Genomic DNA, 16,193 nt, shown 5'->3' on the forward strand with positions numbered 1-16,193 from the left:
ACAAAGACAGCAATTATGAAGAGTTTCTTTTGTGCATTTGAAGACTGTCTTTTCTTCACACTGAATAAACACAGTCAGCTGGTTCACATCCAGGGTAACAGGTGTAGCTTTTAGGCTCCAGCACATCTCTCTTTTACACTTGACTTAATTTTAGCAATTTTCTGAGCGTGTAAACATGTGGTGCTAATGACATCATAATGACATAATTGCAGGTGGGATAAGTGAATTGGGCGGCTGAAAATGGGCAAATACAGCTCTACTAGGTCTTTTTGTCTTAGCTGAGAGAATCTGTTTGCCGTATTTTCTAGGGGACACTTTTCGAAAAAATGTAATTTTGTTTAAAGATAATCTGAAGATGATTTTGCCGCCTGAAGGTTTTGTGTATGTGTTTTTTGGTTGGCCAGCACTTGGCCAGCAGGGGGCAGCACATGACCATTTGACAAGCTAGAGGTCCTCAGCCTTTCAAGTTACACTACGCAGTGAAAACAAAAACAAGTTTGGTTACTCTGAACAATTAAAAATATATATATATTTGGTAGGTTTTTTTTTAAATAATAAGGAATGCACCAACCATACATAATTGCAGAGGCTATCTACATAATGCAAAAGCATTTGTTGTTCTACCTACACACACACATAGAGCATAAAAAGGTAAAGGTACCCCTGCCCGTACGGGCCAGTCTTGACAGACTCTAGGGTTGTGCGCCCATCTCACTCAAGAGGCCGGGGGCCAGCGCTGTCTGGAGACACTTCTGGGTCACGTGGCCAGCGTGACATCGCTGCTCTGGCGAGCCAGAGCCACACACGGAAACGCCGTTTACCTTCCCGCTAGTAAGCGGTCCCTATTTATCTACTTGCACCCGGGGGTGCTTTTGAACTGCTAGGTTGGCAGGCGCTGGGACCGAACAACGGGAGCGCACCCTGCCGCGGGGATTCAAACCGCCGACCTTTCGATCGGCAAGCCCTAGGCGCTGAGGCTTTTACCCACAGCGCCACCCGCTTCCCACAGCTAATGCTGAATATAACTAGATGTGGGTCTCATCAATGCCTGGATGAGAGGCTGCATTAAATCTACATATGCCGCCTTAAGTGCCATGGCAGAAGAAAGGCAGGATATAAATGAATTTAAGAAAGGCAGGATATAAATGAATAACTCCCCAAAATACCAGATATATAAAACAAGTGAGCTCCCTGCAAGTAACTGTTATTGCCGTCAAATATAATTAATGCAGCTTTCTTGCAGGTATATGGAATAAGGCTACTATGTTTACCTTATTGCATGATAAATTTGTTGTTTTCAGCAAGGAATTTTTTTTTCTTCTCCCATTGGTCAGCCATCTCTCGTATGAAGAAAAACATCAACGGATATCTGCCATGTAGGAAACTTTGTGAAACATAATGTGCAATGTCGCCCTCTTCACCCAAAACTCAAATGCTTCAGTGGAGTCAAGTAGGCACAGTCTTGTACTTTACTTACAGATATGCTGCTCTTTCAAATGAAAACTTTTAGCTCAAAAATTGGCGTAGGGGTGACTGGGGAGTAAAACTGGGGCTGAGGTCCATTGTTCGTAGCAAAATTTCTTAGGGTGATATGTGGCCTTCCTGTCTTGTCTGTCTGTCTGTCCCCCAGGACTCTATCCAGGGTGTACCACACCCCTGGCCTTGCCCCTCACTGACCACACGCCACCCCACCCTCATCCTTTTGCCTGACTGAAATGTGTCCTTGAATTGTGATGATATCTCTTTTTTGTTTGTTTGCTTGCTTGGTGAGTTGTGACTGTGTCTGGAACCCTCTGACTTGTGTAGTTGTGACGTCTTCTTCTTTTTCTTTGGCAATCACTTGTAGCCACGTAAAATTGTCTTCCATGAACACGGTCTTAACAGTGAGTCTGTAAGTGACTGTGGAGGCCAATTCTGGATCCACACATCCTTCCACAGTGGGGACATAGGTTTCTGGGTGGGAGTTGATCATGGTGAGGGTTTGCCAAGTGTGCCTTCCTCTTAGCATGTTTCTCCCTTTCGTCCTGAGTTTGAGCGTCTTCAAAGCCCATGACACCTTTGGTGAAGGCTGTTCTCCAATTGGAGCGTTTGCAGGCCAGTGTTTCCCAGTTGTTGGTGTTTATACTACATTTTTTTAGATTTGCCTTTAGAGAGTCTTTAAACCTCTTTTGTTGACCACCAGCATTACACTTTCCATTTTAAAGTTTGGAATAGAGTAGCTGCTTTGGAAGATGATATTCAGGCATCCTCACAACATGACCAGTCCAACGAAGTTTTTGTTGAAGATTAATTGCTTTGACACGGGTGATCTTTGCTTCTTCCAGTTCGCCTGTCTTCCCAAGTGAAGTGTAAAAATTTTCGTTGATGGAATCTTTCAAGGAGTTGGATCCTCTTATAGACTTAAGGAGGTACCCCTCACAAACCTCTTAAGCAATTTCTCTACATACAAACAAAACCATTTTTTAGCAGAGTTTGCTTTCTGGCGGCTGGCACAGCGGGTCTGTTTTTAAATTAAATTTTAGAAATGACATTACTGAGGAACTGCTTAAGGTAGCTGCACACTGCTGAATCCCATTGTTGTTTCCTAATATGCCTCAGGCATAGTGTCATTCCTGGGTATTTGTGGGAGAAGGGCGGGGAATGGTGGCTTCAAGCGAGAGCCACCATTATTTCCCCCTCAGAATGTCCTGAGATAATGCTCCAGGCTGTGTCATTATTGAGAGCCAGTGCGGCCTAATGGTTAGAGTGTTGGACTATGTCCTGGGAAACCAAGGTTTGAATCCCCATTCAGACATGAAGTTCACTGGGTGACGTTGGGCCGGTGACCATCTCTTAGCCTGACCTACCTCAGAGGTTGTTGTGAGGCTGAACTGGGTAGGAAGAGAAACATGTACACCACCTTGAGCTCCTGGGAGGGGCAGTATATAAATGTAATAAATAAAAAATATTTTTTTAAAAAAATGGCTGCCACCAGGTGGCAGCTTCCTTAAGAAGTGCTGTTGCTGCTACCACCTCAGGGACAGCAGAAAACAACCTTGCTTTGACTACTCCATTTGCTCTGGTAAGCCCACCCACCCCCTTCCCAGCAACCAAGAGGACCCTAAAAAATTGCCAGCATTTTTATTTCTAAGTTCCACAGTAAAACTCATTGAAAAGCCCCCCCACCCAATGCAATAATGCCAGAATGAACATCGTTGTTTGAGTAAAGTTAACACAAATGCACTGCCCAACAGGCAGCAGTAGCATTTCCTATCTACAGTGGTACCTCGGGTTAAGAACTTAATTCGTCCTGGAGGTCCGTTCTTAACCTGAAACTGTTCTTAACCTGAGGTACCACTTTAGCTAGTGGGGCTTCCTGCTGCCGCCGCGTGATTTCTGTTCTCACCCTGAAGCAAAGTTCTTAACCTGAGGTACTATTTCTGGGTTAGCGGAGTCTGTAACCTGAAGCGTCTGTAACCCGAGGTACCACTGTATTGGCTTTCTTATTTATGTATTGATTTATTGCATTTATATGCCATCTTTTCTTCTGAGGAGCTTCAGGAGGGTGTGCCCATGGTTCTCCCTTTCCCTGTTTTACCGTCACAATAACCCTGTGAGATAGGTAGACAGCAAGTAGCCCAAGATCGCCCAATGAATTTCATGGCTGAGTGGGGATTCAAGCCCTGGTCTCCCAGGTTGTGGTCGGCACCCTCCTAGTTGCACCTCACTAGTTTTCTGGGCAATGACGTCTCTTGCAGGGACATGGCAGGTCAGGCCCACAAGGAAACACAATCTGGACAGGTGTTAGAGTACTCGTGAGAGCAGAACGTATAATTTTATACGGCCGCTTAACTGCGTAAAAGAGGGATTCTGTGAATCAGTCTTGCGTCAAGTGGCTCAAGTGATCATCCGTGTGTTTTCTTCTCCAGAAAATCCTCTTTACTACAGCCGTGCAATGAATGCAGCTGGCTCAGCTTGCTTTACACTTCAAGTGTCAGAGCCCAAAATAGCCCCAATTATACGCTAAGGGGAGTCCGTTGCTTAAACAGGGCCAAACTACATGTTTCTGCTAATTGCCTTTTTTTGAACATGTGCCCAACACCTGTCAGGAGCCCTTTTCAACAAAAAGCAGCCACAGGGGAGGGCGTGTGATGGGGTCCATGGCATAGGGAACATTGTGGGGTGGGTGGATTAACCCTGAAGGTGCTGAGGAAAATATCAGTTTGGGAAGGTGATGGGGGGGGGGGCAAAACTGTGCTGCAGGAAATGTTTTTAAAGCTCTGTCTCTATGCTGTGGTCCTGATCCACATCACTCCCCCCTCAACTGCTGCTATTCCTAGTTTCCAAGAAGTAAGTCTTGTGCTTATTTCTGACTGAATACTTTGCAAAACATGCTGGGCTTTAACAGAGCATCTTTGGCCAGTTGAAATGCAAACCTTCAGTTTTTAATTTGAAATGCAAATGATCGATCTTGCAAAGGAATGCTACCATTTAGAGTGAAGTAGGAACCCCGTCAAAGAAAAGAAAAGAAGTATCAAGCCTGTGTGGTGTAGTGATTAAGAGCGATAGACTCGTAATCTGGGGAACCGGGTTCGCGTCTCCGCTCCTCCACATGCAGCTGCCGGGTGACCTTGGGCTAGTCACACTTCTTTGAAGTCTCTCAGCCTCACTCACCTCACAGAGTGTTTGTTGTGGGGGAAGAAGGGAAAGGAGAATGTTAGCCGCTTTGAGACTCCTTCGGGTAGTGATAAAGCGGGATATCAAATCCAAACTCTTCTTCTCTTCTTCTTCTTCTTCTTTGCTTGATTATTTCCCATCTTCTCTGACTTCCTTCTAGGATAACCTGTACCAAATAAACTTGGAAACCTCACTATTACCTCATTCACCCGCCAGAGCAAGGAGGCTCTGTGACTTGCCCTGATGATCTGGAAGATAAGGCCATCACTCCACCTCTGAAATCAAGTTCCTGAACTGTGCTCTCCTGCATGCCTCCACCACTTGGGTGTCTTATACTAGGTTGTCATGGACAGGCTGGATGCAGAAGAGTGGTGGGAGGCACCATCTGGGGAACCCCCAGGAGAAGAAGACCCCAGAGCCAGGGGATTGGTGGTGGGATGACGATGAGTGGAGAGAGGGAGAAGAGAAGGAAGGCTGGGAGGAGGAGGTGTGGGAAGCTGAAGGGGTACAGGGTTTGGTGAGCAGGAAGAGGCTGTTGCAGAGAGCAGTCCAGAAGTGGAGGCAGAAGAGGAGGCTGGGTGTGGGGCAGGAGATAGAGAGGAAGGCTGCTGAAGAAGCCAGAGAGTCTCCTCCTCCTGCTGTGACCAGCTCCCCTCCCCTCTGGTCCCCAAGAACCTGCAGAGAAATGAAGAGGGCAGAGTAGAAGGGGGTTGTGTGCAGGAACAGTTTGTGATTGCCTGGGAAAGACCCTGGAGAGGAGGAGGCTTAGAAAGTCAGTTCTCACAACTGTCTCATTGGAGCAAGACCTACTGGGTAGAGTTGCTGGGATCACCAGGCCTGTGCTGTTTGGGTTTCTTGAATGAATGAATGAATGATATTTATAATGCACCCATCTGGCTGGGTTGCCCCAGCACCTCTGGGTGGCTTCCAACACATGTTAAAAACATAACAGAACGTCAAAGATTTAAAACTTCCCAATACAGGGCTACCTTCAGGTGTCTTCTAAAAGTTTTGTCGTTCTTTATCTCTTTGACATCTGATGGGAGGGTAACCAGCATCTGCCAAGAATGCTGCTGCTGCTGCTGCCATAGTTAAGCCCATCCCTCCTACAAACTTTTTTATTATTTCGTCTCTTGAAAAATTGCCAGTGTGCCCATTGGAGGGGTGGGAGGAACAATTTGCTCAACTATGCCCTTACCCACACTGCAATTAAATTGCCACAAATCAAGGTTTACTCAGGAAACGCTGGTCAAATGCAATGGACCAGCAAGGACAATGTGTGCTATTTTGTAGAAAAGTGAGCAACATTCCAAAGGACGGCGATTCCACTGGAAAGGACCAGGATGAGAGCAACCCAGGGCAATGCTGCCATGGCAAGGAGACAGGCAGTGGACTCTTCCTGTGTGACCTGGTGGAGTTTCAGACATAAGCTTCCTGATGCAGGAAGGAGCCATGCTAGTTTGTCACCCAGATCACACACGTGGGGCGCTTCCAAACTGTTGATATTTTGGGGTCAGATTCAGTCACACACTGGCAAAATCAGGCTGCGCAGTTGCAGTAGATTGAGAGCTCTTGCCCAAAAACCCACCTTCCCCAAAGACTGGGCTTCCTTTGCAGTAGGGAGAGTGATGGGGGAATACACCAGGAAGGCTTTCTTTGATGGAAATACCCCGAGATCTACGGATAAAGGGTGGTGTACAAATTTAATAAATATTAAATAATAACACTCCCCCCACAAAGAGACCTGAAAGAATGCATATTAAATTGTCGACGTTATCTACTTTCCCTGCAAACAAATCAGGATAAATACTCAATGAACAGAATCTGAAGGGCTCAGCATACCTTGTCACCTTTTATTGATTTATTTCACAAGGTTTTATATACCGCTTAAACAGGGGGGAAATCCTGAAGCGGTTTATAGCAACAAAATAAAACATATGCAAGAAAGTACTTATAACGAATACTTTAAAAAACAAGTAGACGTAATGTAAAATAAGGGTAAAAATCAGCAGTTTTAAAACAAATATTAAATAAAATTACATTATCTGGGTAAACAAGAAAGTTTTTAGCATGCGTTGGAATCAGTACAGCAAATGTGCTTGCCAAACAGGGGTGCCGACTTGCCCCCCACATTGGGGGGGGGGCTGGGATAGATGGAGAGCGTAAATTGGAGGGCACCCAGCAGTGGCGGGGGATGTCAGCCCCCTCAATTTTTGGGGGGGCCCTCAGCCCCTTGCCCACCAATATTGAGGGGGCTGAAGCCCCTTCCACCCTCTACAGTTGGTGCTCCTGTTGGCTAACATTTATAGGCATGGAATTCCAGAGATTAGGTGCTGCCCAACGAAAGGATGAATTCCTTGCAATTGTAGGGTTGTTTAGTTGTTTGTGGTCTGTTCTACACATTCAACACAATGCAGAGCAGTAATATGCTAGAGGTATTGGGGGGCATGGAGCTGGCTAGAGTGGACTGCATAACATTAGGCCGCAAGTGGGGGGTCTTGTTTTTGAATGCTCCCCCTTTGGTAAAAGAAAAGAAATTCACAAAAATAGAAAACCAGCACAACAGGAAAGGGCTAGAATACTTCTCTCTAATGTGATAGTCTTCTATTCATAGTTTGTTGTTTACATGGAGAAGTATTTGAAATCAGAACGCCACCCCTCCTCCTCCTGTAGTCTACAGTGGTACAGTTCAGCCTATTGCTTCAGCCTTCTATCTCTCATTACTCTCCTATGGAAGAGTCGCTATGGAATCTCCACAAACATTCACACACCATCAGAAAAGCAGCACCGGCACAGACTGCCCCGCTTTTTAAAACCCAGTTTGGCCACTTATTTTCCCACTGGCATGGTGTATCTGTACCTGGAACTTCACCCGTCATATATTACATGTGTTCCACCTTTCATGTGTGCCAGTGTTCAAGGTGCAGGAGAACAATACACATATAGGCTGGAGGGTGCTAAAAAGTGAAAGTGCAAACCCGTTTCTCAACTGCCTTTCCAAGCACCTAATCTCAAAATGCACCCTTCAGAGATGCGTTGATCTTCTCCTCCTCCTTTTTTTTAAAATGAACAAAATTATGAAAAGTCAGCAGTTTTAACAGATAAAGGAATAAATAGGTCAGAGGCACAAAATGTGCTAGAGGGCAGCCTGAGTTTTGATATGGCTGGCTTTTGACTTTCAAGGAGTTCCTCTGCCCGCCTGGGGAGGGCTGGGGGGTGGGGTGTGCCACTCAGTGACTAATCCTTTGGCCACTGGCTCACACAAACATGTTTTTAAGCTCTTTGTGCAATCGGCAGGGAAGGAACACGTTGTTCTCTTTGGCACCCGCCCAATATAACTTGTGAGAATGGAAGAACAATGCCAAGCAAGAAACGACAGCTTCTGCAGCAGGCTCTGCAAAGCGGAGCGATGTATGTTTACCAAGCATTAGCATCTCAACCTTCCCACCCCCAAATAAGGGATGGAAAAAGAAATAGAAAGCGGAACAAGGCAGAAGCGGCAGCTTCTGGCAGAGAACTTTGTTTCCTCCTCCTGAAGGTTATTTTCAGCAGTTTTGTAACTTGTATTTACAGCATTGTCTTTTGGATCGCTCCCTGTTCACCTGACAAAAGAGTCTGCCGCTGATTTAAACCACTCAATTAATTTCCATGTGTCTGGAGCTAAGAGACACCAATGGGAGGCAGGCTTAACTTTCCCTTTTTATGCTCGCAGCCTCAAAACAGCTGGAATAATCTTCCGGCTTTATTGAAACGGGCTCCCATATTGCCAAACATTAGGACACCCTTAATCCTTCCGTTTTAAAAAGGCTGGCTGTGCCGCATAAACAGAAGCTGCATGGCTGTTAGGGACAGCTCTGAGGCCTTTTCCTTCTGTTTACACATGCAGGATTTCAGCTGCTACCACGCATAGTTGGGATGAGACACTGAAAAGGGAGGGGGGGCGGATTTAAGCAGGGCAAATTGGTTCTGGAACCCTGCATCCTCAGGATTTGCAGGCTGGGTTCCCTCCAAGTGAAGTCAAGTCAAGGTTCTCCAAGGGGACAGTGTTGTTGTTTCTAAGAAGGGGAAATGATTCCTAGGGGAATATGAAACACTTTCCTGACCAAGTGGTGGTGGTGTTGTTGTTTAGTCGTTTAGTCGTGTCCGACTCTTCGTGACCCCATGGACCAGAGCACGCCAGGCACTCCTGTCTTCCACTGCCTCCCGCAGTTTGGTCAAACTCATGCTGGTAGCTTCAAGAACACTGTCCAACCATCTCGTCCTCTGTCGTCCCCTTCTCCTTGTGCCCTCCATCTTTCCCAACATCAGGGTCTTTTCCAGGGAGCCTCCTCTTCTCATGAGGTGGCCAAAGTATTGGAGTCTCAGCTTCATGATCTGTCCTTCCAGTGACAACTCAGGGCTGATTTCCTTAAGAATGGATGTGTTTGATCTTCTTGCAGTCCATGGGACTCTCAAGAGTCTCCTCCAGCACCATAATTCAAAAGCATCAATTCTTCGGCGATCAGCCTTCTTTATGGTCTAGCTCTCACTTCCAGACATCACTACTGGGAAAACCATAGCTTTAACTATATGGACCTTTGTTGGCAAGGTGATGTCTCTGCTTTTTAAGATGCTGTCTAGGTTTGTCATTGCTTTTCTCCCAAGAAGCAGGCGTCATTTAATTTCGTGACTGCTGTCACCATCTGGAGATGGGTGGGACCAGAGGGAAAAGTGAGTGGAGTAACGAAGGCAAGTTTTTCTTTTGTACAGTAGTCTAGTTTCTACACACACACACACACACACACACACACACACACACACTGCACACCCTTTTCTATCCTCCATCCAGCAAGAGGCACTAACACATGGCAACCCGGCAAAAGCACCGAAGGAGAGTACAGAGCAGGGCTGTTGAGGGGTGTGCCCTAGGGAGACAAGGTGTGGCTGACAGGTGAAGCCCAGGGAGGGCAAGATAGGCAGGTCTGGAGGTCCGCATTTGGCTCTGATGCCTGAGGTTGCCCACTCCTGTATTAAATGAATGTGAACTTACAGTACCCAGGATGCTACATGACCACTTGGAGGAATGGTATTTACAAGAAAGGTCTTGCCCATTTTGATTGTTGGTCCTGGAAATAGATTGAGGGAATCATAAGAACATAAGAGGGCCCTGCTGGGTCAGATCAAAGGTCTATCTCGTCCAGTATTTTGTTGTCATATTGGGCAACAAGTTGCCTTTCTTGCCAGCATACTAGGCGCTCATCTGGGATTGCAAGTGCCATCCTATGGCTGGCAGAACTCTCCGCCAGCAAAGCAGCATTCATGCCACTTTCAGTGGCCTCTCAGCTGAACTTTGGCCAACTTTGGGGTTCCCTGTCCTTTTGCAGAGTTTGTTGCAGAAACCAAATCGCTGGCTACAAAGGAGCATAAGAATCTGCCTTGTACAAGCTCAGAACATTAGTCTGTCTACAGTGACTGCTAGCAGCTCATCAGGGTTTTAGGCAGGACACAACCTGAGTGCTACCTGGAAATCCCAGGGGTTGGACTTGAGAGCTTCTCCTTGCAAAGTAGATTGTCGGGCACTAAGCTACGGCTCTTCTGAATCAGGTCAGCGTTCTGTCCTCCTAGATACTCTTGCAGAAGCTGACAACTATTTGTTTTCTTCTTCAAGAGTTTTGGTCTGTCTCAGTTTGAGATCATCTGTCCTATATAATAGAAGGCATATTAATCATTATTGCCACTCTCTTCTGTCGGCTCTGGTACACAAGGAATGATAACAATACAACAAAAGTACTTATTTTAGCCTGAGGCTGCCAGGCATGTCAACAACTTAGCTAAATATATAGAGAGAACAAGCCTTCCTGCCAGGAGAAATCAGAACAGGGAGGAACTCCTTTGAAAATCTTTGCTTTCTACAAAGGGTAGACCCCTGCTTTTTTGAAGAAGAAGAAGGGAAGGCCCTGTAATGCCTTACTGACAGTAATCTGTGGAGATGGTGATTTAAAGGCAAGACTCATTTGTACTTCTCCATGCCTGGGTGGAATATAGATTATCTGAGAATGAATCAAGGAGAGAGAAATTATGAGGCACCCTTACCGTTAAATACAGTGCAGCACACCAGTCTGAATTAGTGAATTGGGGCATTTTCAGACAACCGGCTTATTAAGCATCAATCCTGATTTGTTTACAAGGAATTTAGATGATGTTATCCCACACTTTCCCATGCATTTCCTCGACATTTTCCTTGCTGCAAGACATTCAGTCTTTTGGGGAGGAAGGTTTGTTGTACAAGACCTCTTAGTCAACTTTAACTGCACAACCTGAGTTTGCTGGTATGTTATCGAATCCCACCTGAAAATGTTCAGAAGTGGTCTTGGATCCTTTTTAAGTTGCTAAATAATGTAAATGAACATGCTCTTTAAAAACCCTTTCAGCATTTCAGCTGGATTTGATGTTCTTCTTGTATGTTGGCTGTGACTCCTTGAGGATACACGTGCTCAGAAGCAAAAGATTCCTATTCTGAACTTTCCTAGCAGCAAAGTGTTTCCATGTAATATCTTTCCTTTTCTGTGATTAATTTCAAAGAGTATTACTTCCCCTTTTACCCAGTTAAATAAATCTTGGTATGTTGTTGTAGGGAAGAAAAAAGAAAAACCAAGAGTCTTGTGGCAGCTTAAAGAATAACAGATTTATTGCAGCTTTGCCTTGCATGGAATAGAGCCAGCTTTGTCACTGAACTGGAACAAAGAGAGACAAATAAAGGGTGGATAGAAAATGGACGGAAAGTTAGAACACATTAGGTGGACTGGGCCCCAAATTAACATATATATTGTCGGTGCTATTTTTCTAGAAAAAGAAGTGCCAGAACTCATCATGAAACACCTCCCTTGTTCTCTTAGAATGCCAATGGTGCCCACCTGAGAGGTGCCGGAACTGAGTTCTGAAAAAAAGTCCTATATATTGTTATGAGTTTTTTGGAAGTAGGCTGTATGCTGAGACCCTTCTAACCCTTGGATCCAGCAACTGGCGAGGTGATTGCCTGGGTGATGAGCCATTAGGGGGAACAATGGAATGGGGCTCTGTGTGAAATGGCAAGTGGGTTGGGGCGTCGTCCCCTAACTCACAGATAGTTAGAAAGACAGCCAGAGTTTAGAGTTGAAAGTGGCAATGATGCGAGCTAGAGACAAAGCAGCAAGCTGAAGAGAGAGTCAGAGTGATGTTCGATTTCTGTTTGAATTCAAGGCTTTGACTAAGCGAGAAATAAGACCCTTTTGGGGTGTTAAGACTGGGAAACCCTCCATCGCTGCCTCAGGTTGCATATATGTGTAAATAAACCATATGTCAAAATGACACCATAGTCTCTGCTGTGCCTCATCCCCAAAGGGAAACATGAACCCGGGGAAAGCGCCTGGAATCCCTGGAATCTCACACCACAATACGCTTCCCAGGGTACTGGCAGTGGAGACTGGTGGATTGGGGCGAGTGGGGTTCTGCCTTACCAACTTCAGTCTACCCTCAGCTATCCAAGCATTCCTTTTACAGGTGAGAAGATCTTTTGTTTTCTTTCTGCCCCATTGGAAGACATGGGGCTATAGCAGAGAAGAAGGCAGAGTCTCACAATTTAAAAGAAAAGCTCAGAAGAGAGAGACGTTTCTGTGAGCATATCTGCGCAGCCTGAAATCCAACATCAAAATGCAGTTCAGCATTGTTGTTTTTTCTTTTTTGAAGAGGAGCTTGTTCCGCTTTTATAACGCATCTCCTCATTTTGAATCTCGATTTCTGGGCACACTTGTATCAAGCAATGCAAAAGTCCTGCTAGCTTGGCACAAGAAAGAGGCAGAAGGTTACCTGCCAACACCACATGGTAGCTCCATTTGTCACGTTCGATGGAGGCTGTGTGCAACTTCTGGGTTTGCCAAAAGCTTCAAGAGACACACACAGAGCTTCTGCTCAATCAATGAGTCATTGAACTACCCACTAGGTACTTTTGCGCTTCAAGAATGGTATTATTTTTCATAGCTAACTTCACTGCAGTGTGGCTGCCTCGCACTCCCTTATTGACTGAACCAAGAAAAAACAACTATATTTTCACAGTACACCCTCGGTTATTTCCCAATGGGCAGCAACACTGATGACAAAAGAATGACTCCAAAGATAAACCTTTGAATTGCCCTATATATATATGTTTTTTTAAAAAACTGGCTATATCAAGTGCTTCATTCTCTAATTGTTGGTTTTGGGGCCCTGACTCTCATATAGAATTATGGGGTCCTTGCATTGAGATGTTAGGCTTTCTTCCATCACTGTTGTGAAACTTACAGCAGCTGGTGATTATTTCTAGGTTACGGAGAATGGGGCCAAATGAAAGATCCATGCAATGCAGTATTATAGGAATACACTCATTACAACAAACTCAGAAGTGTCTGAGACTGCTGTTCAGAGATGAGTAGACTGTGGTCCTCCAAAGGGTGGTGGACTATAACTCCCAAGATCTCTGGCTACTCCGGCTGGAGCTGATGGGAGGAGTTAGAGCCCAACAACGTCTGATGGGCCACAAATTCCCCTTCCATGGTGTAGTCAGACATTTGTAAAGTGGCAAAAATATATTCATTTCTGGATATTCAGTTTGGGAGGAGCAATATGGACTTGGTTCCATTGCTGCACCTGGAAATGCAAGTTTTAGGGGTAGGCTGAAGTGCTTTATATAAATGTTTTCTTGTGAGAAAGCTCCAACCCACACTTTGAAAAAAAGTATTTGTTCTAACAAGGCTATTTGTCTGGAAATTGATGAAAGTCATTCAGTTGCCCCCTGAAGAAGGCTGCAATGTGACATTATGGTAAGCCATGGTTTATTGTGATGGGAATAAGCCAACACTCTCTCCCCAGTTCACAGACTTATGGACTTGCCACTTTCATCTTCCTGGCATGGCTACCAGCAAAAGTTTCCTGATTAATTACAGTTTAGGATTCTGCCTGAACCCCAAAATGTGGCTAATCTTAACTATGGTTTGTTTGAAACAAGCCAGCTCTATAAACTAGTTCGAAGATGGTTTGTTTCAAATAAAGTTTGATTTAAAAAAGGACTAAATAAAGTTTGTTGGGTTCAGATGACACAGCAAGCCGTGGTTAATCAAACATGCAAGTGGAAACTTCTAAACCTCTCCACGTGGATGGGAAACATTCACCCAGGGAGTGACTAGACTACCGTAATTTCTGTCATGCTGAATAATGGTTTACAACCATCAGAGAGCCCTATGAGTTAAAGGACATTAGGCATATTGGCTGACTTCTTAACCTGCAGCTTTGAATGTGGCTGACTCTGAATGTTGTTCTGTTTGTTTGGGCAGGGAGTGGTGGTCATCGGCTCATTATCCAGCGGGGAGCACATTGATGTAGGGTTGTCACCTGCTGAATACAAGTCAAGGTACCAATTTGAATTCATTTAACAAGTAGTATGGGCAACATGGCTTTAGCCTGACAGCATGGTTTAGCCCATGGGTAGGCAAACTAAGGCCTGGGGGCCAGATCCAGCCCAATCGCCTTCTAAATCCGGCCAGCAGATGGTCTGGGAATCAGCGGGTTTTTACATGAGTAGAATGTGTTGTTTTATTTAAATGCATCTCTGGGTTATTTGTGGTGCATAGGAATTCATTCATTCCCCCCCCCCAAAAAAAAATATAGTCCAGCCCGCCACAAGGTATGCAGGACAGTGAACTGGCCCCCTGCTGAAAAAGTTTGCTAAATAGGAACAAGGTGGCCCCCAACTAAAGCTCAGGATTCTGTACCATAGATTCACTGTCTGGCCTTGGGCATTTTTGTGGGGTGTGAAACACAGAGCAGTCAAATACAACATTCCTAGAGTGGACAACTCTAGGAGATGTCTGGACCAGCCAGTTGGAACCCACAATTTTATATTTCTAGTCTGTTTCCCATCTGGGAAGCAGAAACAGCAGCAACCTAGAAGGATGATGTTGCTGTTTGTGTGTGGTGTGTGTGTACACTTGTTGTCAGGATCCAAAAGAAACCCACATATTGAAAAAACTTTGCAATGAATTATTCCTGAATTTGCTGAATCAAGTGGCACACACTTGTATACTTTGAACCCCACTCATCCCTGCCCACTCTCCTTTAAGCTAGCTATTACAGCTGTTATCTGGAGACATTGCCCCAGGAAGGTGGTGTTCCTCAGCTGCCTTATCTGAAAGTTTCCCTTTATGTAACCTAGTTACATAAGGTGATGTAACAAGACCTTTTTTAAAAAATGAGTTCCTTGAAAGTTTGCAGAGCAAACAAGTGCACGGCAAAGTGCAAAGTATTTCTAATCAAAAGGTAGACAGGCACTATATAAAGCAGAGAGAGGCTGTGAACAGCTGTAGAATAAGCCTTAGAAACTAATTTCTAGTTATGATTGTGCAATGTATACATAGATTGATGAACTGTTTGCACAGGGCTTTTGAAAAACTGGCAAGGACTTACATGGACCTTAAAGGGAGAAAGATTTTATAAAGTTTTTTTAGTAGTACATGAGAAGCATTCTTCTTTGTTTCTGTTGAGACCCAGTCCAAATTTGGCAAAACAAATTCCTTGTTTTTAAATTTGCTGGATTTTCTCCACCTAGAAAGCCACAGGTGTCACTTTTGAAAAGGTCACAAAACAAGCCTGGGAAGACTTTTTCTGTCAGGCCTTAACTTTTATACTACTGCTTAACCAATACTCTAATTCTTGATATTCATTGCTTTCTGGCTCTCTTTTTCCTTTCAGCATTCTGAGAGGAGTGCTTACTTTCTAAAACAATGGGTGCTAGAACTCAAGACATTCTAAACACCCACCCACCTCTAAAAATAATGGCTCAATGTAGTTAAGTAGCAGACATTTTCCTCCACTTCAGATGGGCCCCCTGATATTCAAAACCAGCTCCAGGGCTGTCATGACATTCTGGTTATCTGCTCCCACAAGAGATTATGCCCCCCAATATAATTGTGTGGGATGAGTAGGAACTGTCTCTAGTTTTGCACCGGCAAGGGCAGTTGTGGGATTTACGGCTCTCTTAAATGAGTCTGTACACCAAGACAAATTGGACTCTGAACAAAACGTTGCAGCATATCACAACCCCAAAAGAGGAATTCTCCAAACCCACAACAGGAATTCTCTAGTTCAGAACGTGGGAGCTGGGATTGACTTTTTCTTTTTGCACATCATGAGACTTTTCCGTGGATAGTGCTACAAAGCTGGAGTTTACATGCTGCCTGTGAACAAAATGATCATTTATACCATACATAGTGAGCAGGTGAGGATGTTGGCACATGGCAAATTGAAAGTGTATTGGCTTTAGCTTTGCCTTCCCTTCAAGACATCCTTGCGTGGGGACAGGGTCGTTGTATGCTGTGAGTTTAAAAAATATTTCCCTAATCCTCATTCCCTCCCTCCTGCAGTTACTGTAAATTATTAGGGGGCTGAGTGGGTTGTGTCTTCCCCATTTATTTCCATACCCCAACATTCCATTATATCCAGAAGCCTCAAAAAAAAAAAAAAAAATTAAAAAAAATTCAAGGTCTTTTGGG

Source organism: Podarcis muralis, chromosome 12 (genome assembly GCF_964188315.1).
Source record: "Podarcis muralis chromosome 12, rPodMur119.hap1.1, whole genome shotgun sequence".
In the NCBI taxonomy this organism is placed as follows: domain Eukaryota; kingdom Metazoa; phylum Chordata; class Lepidosauria; order Squamata; family Lacertidae; genus Podarcis; species Podarcis muralis.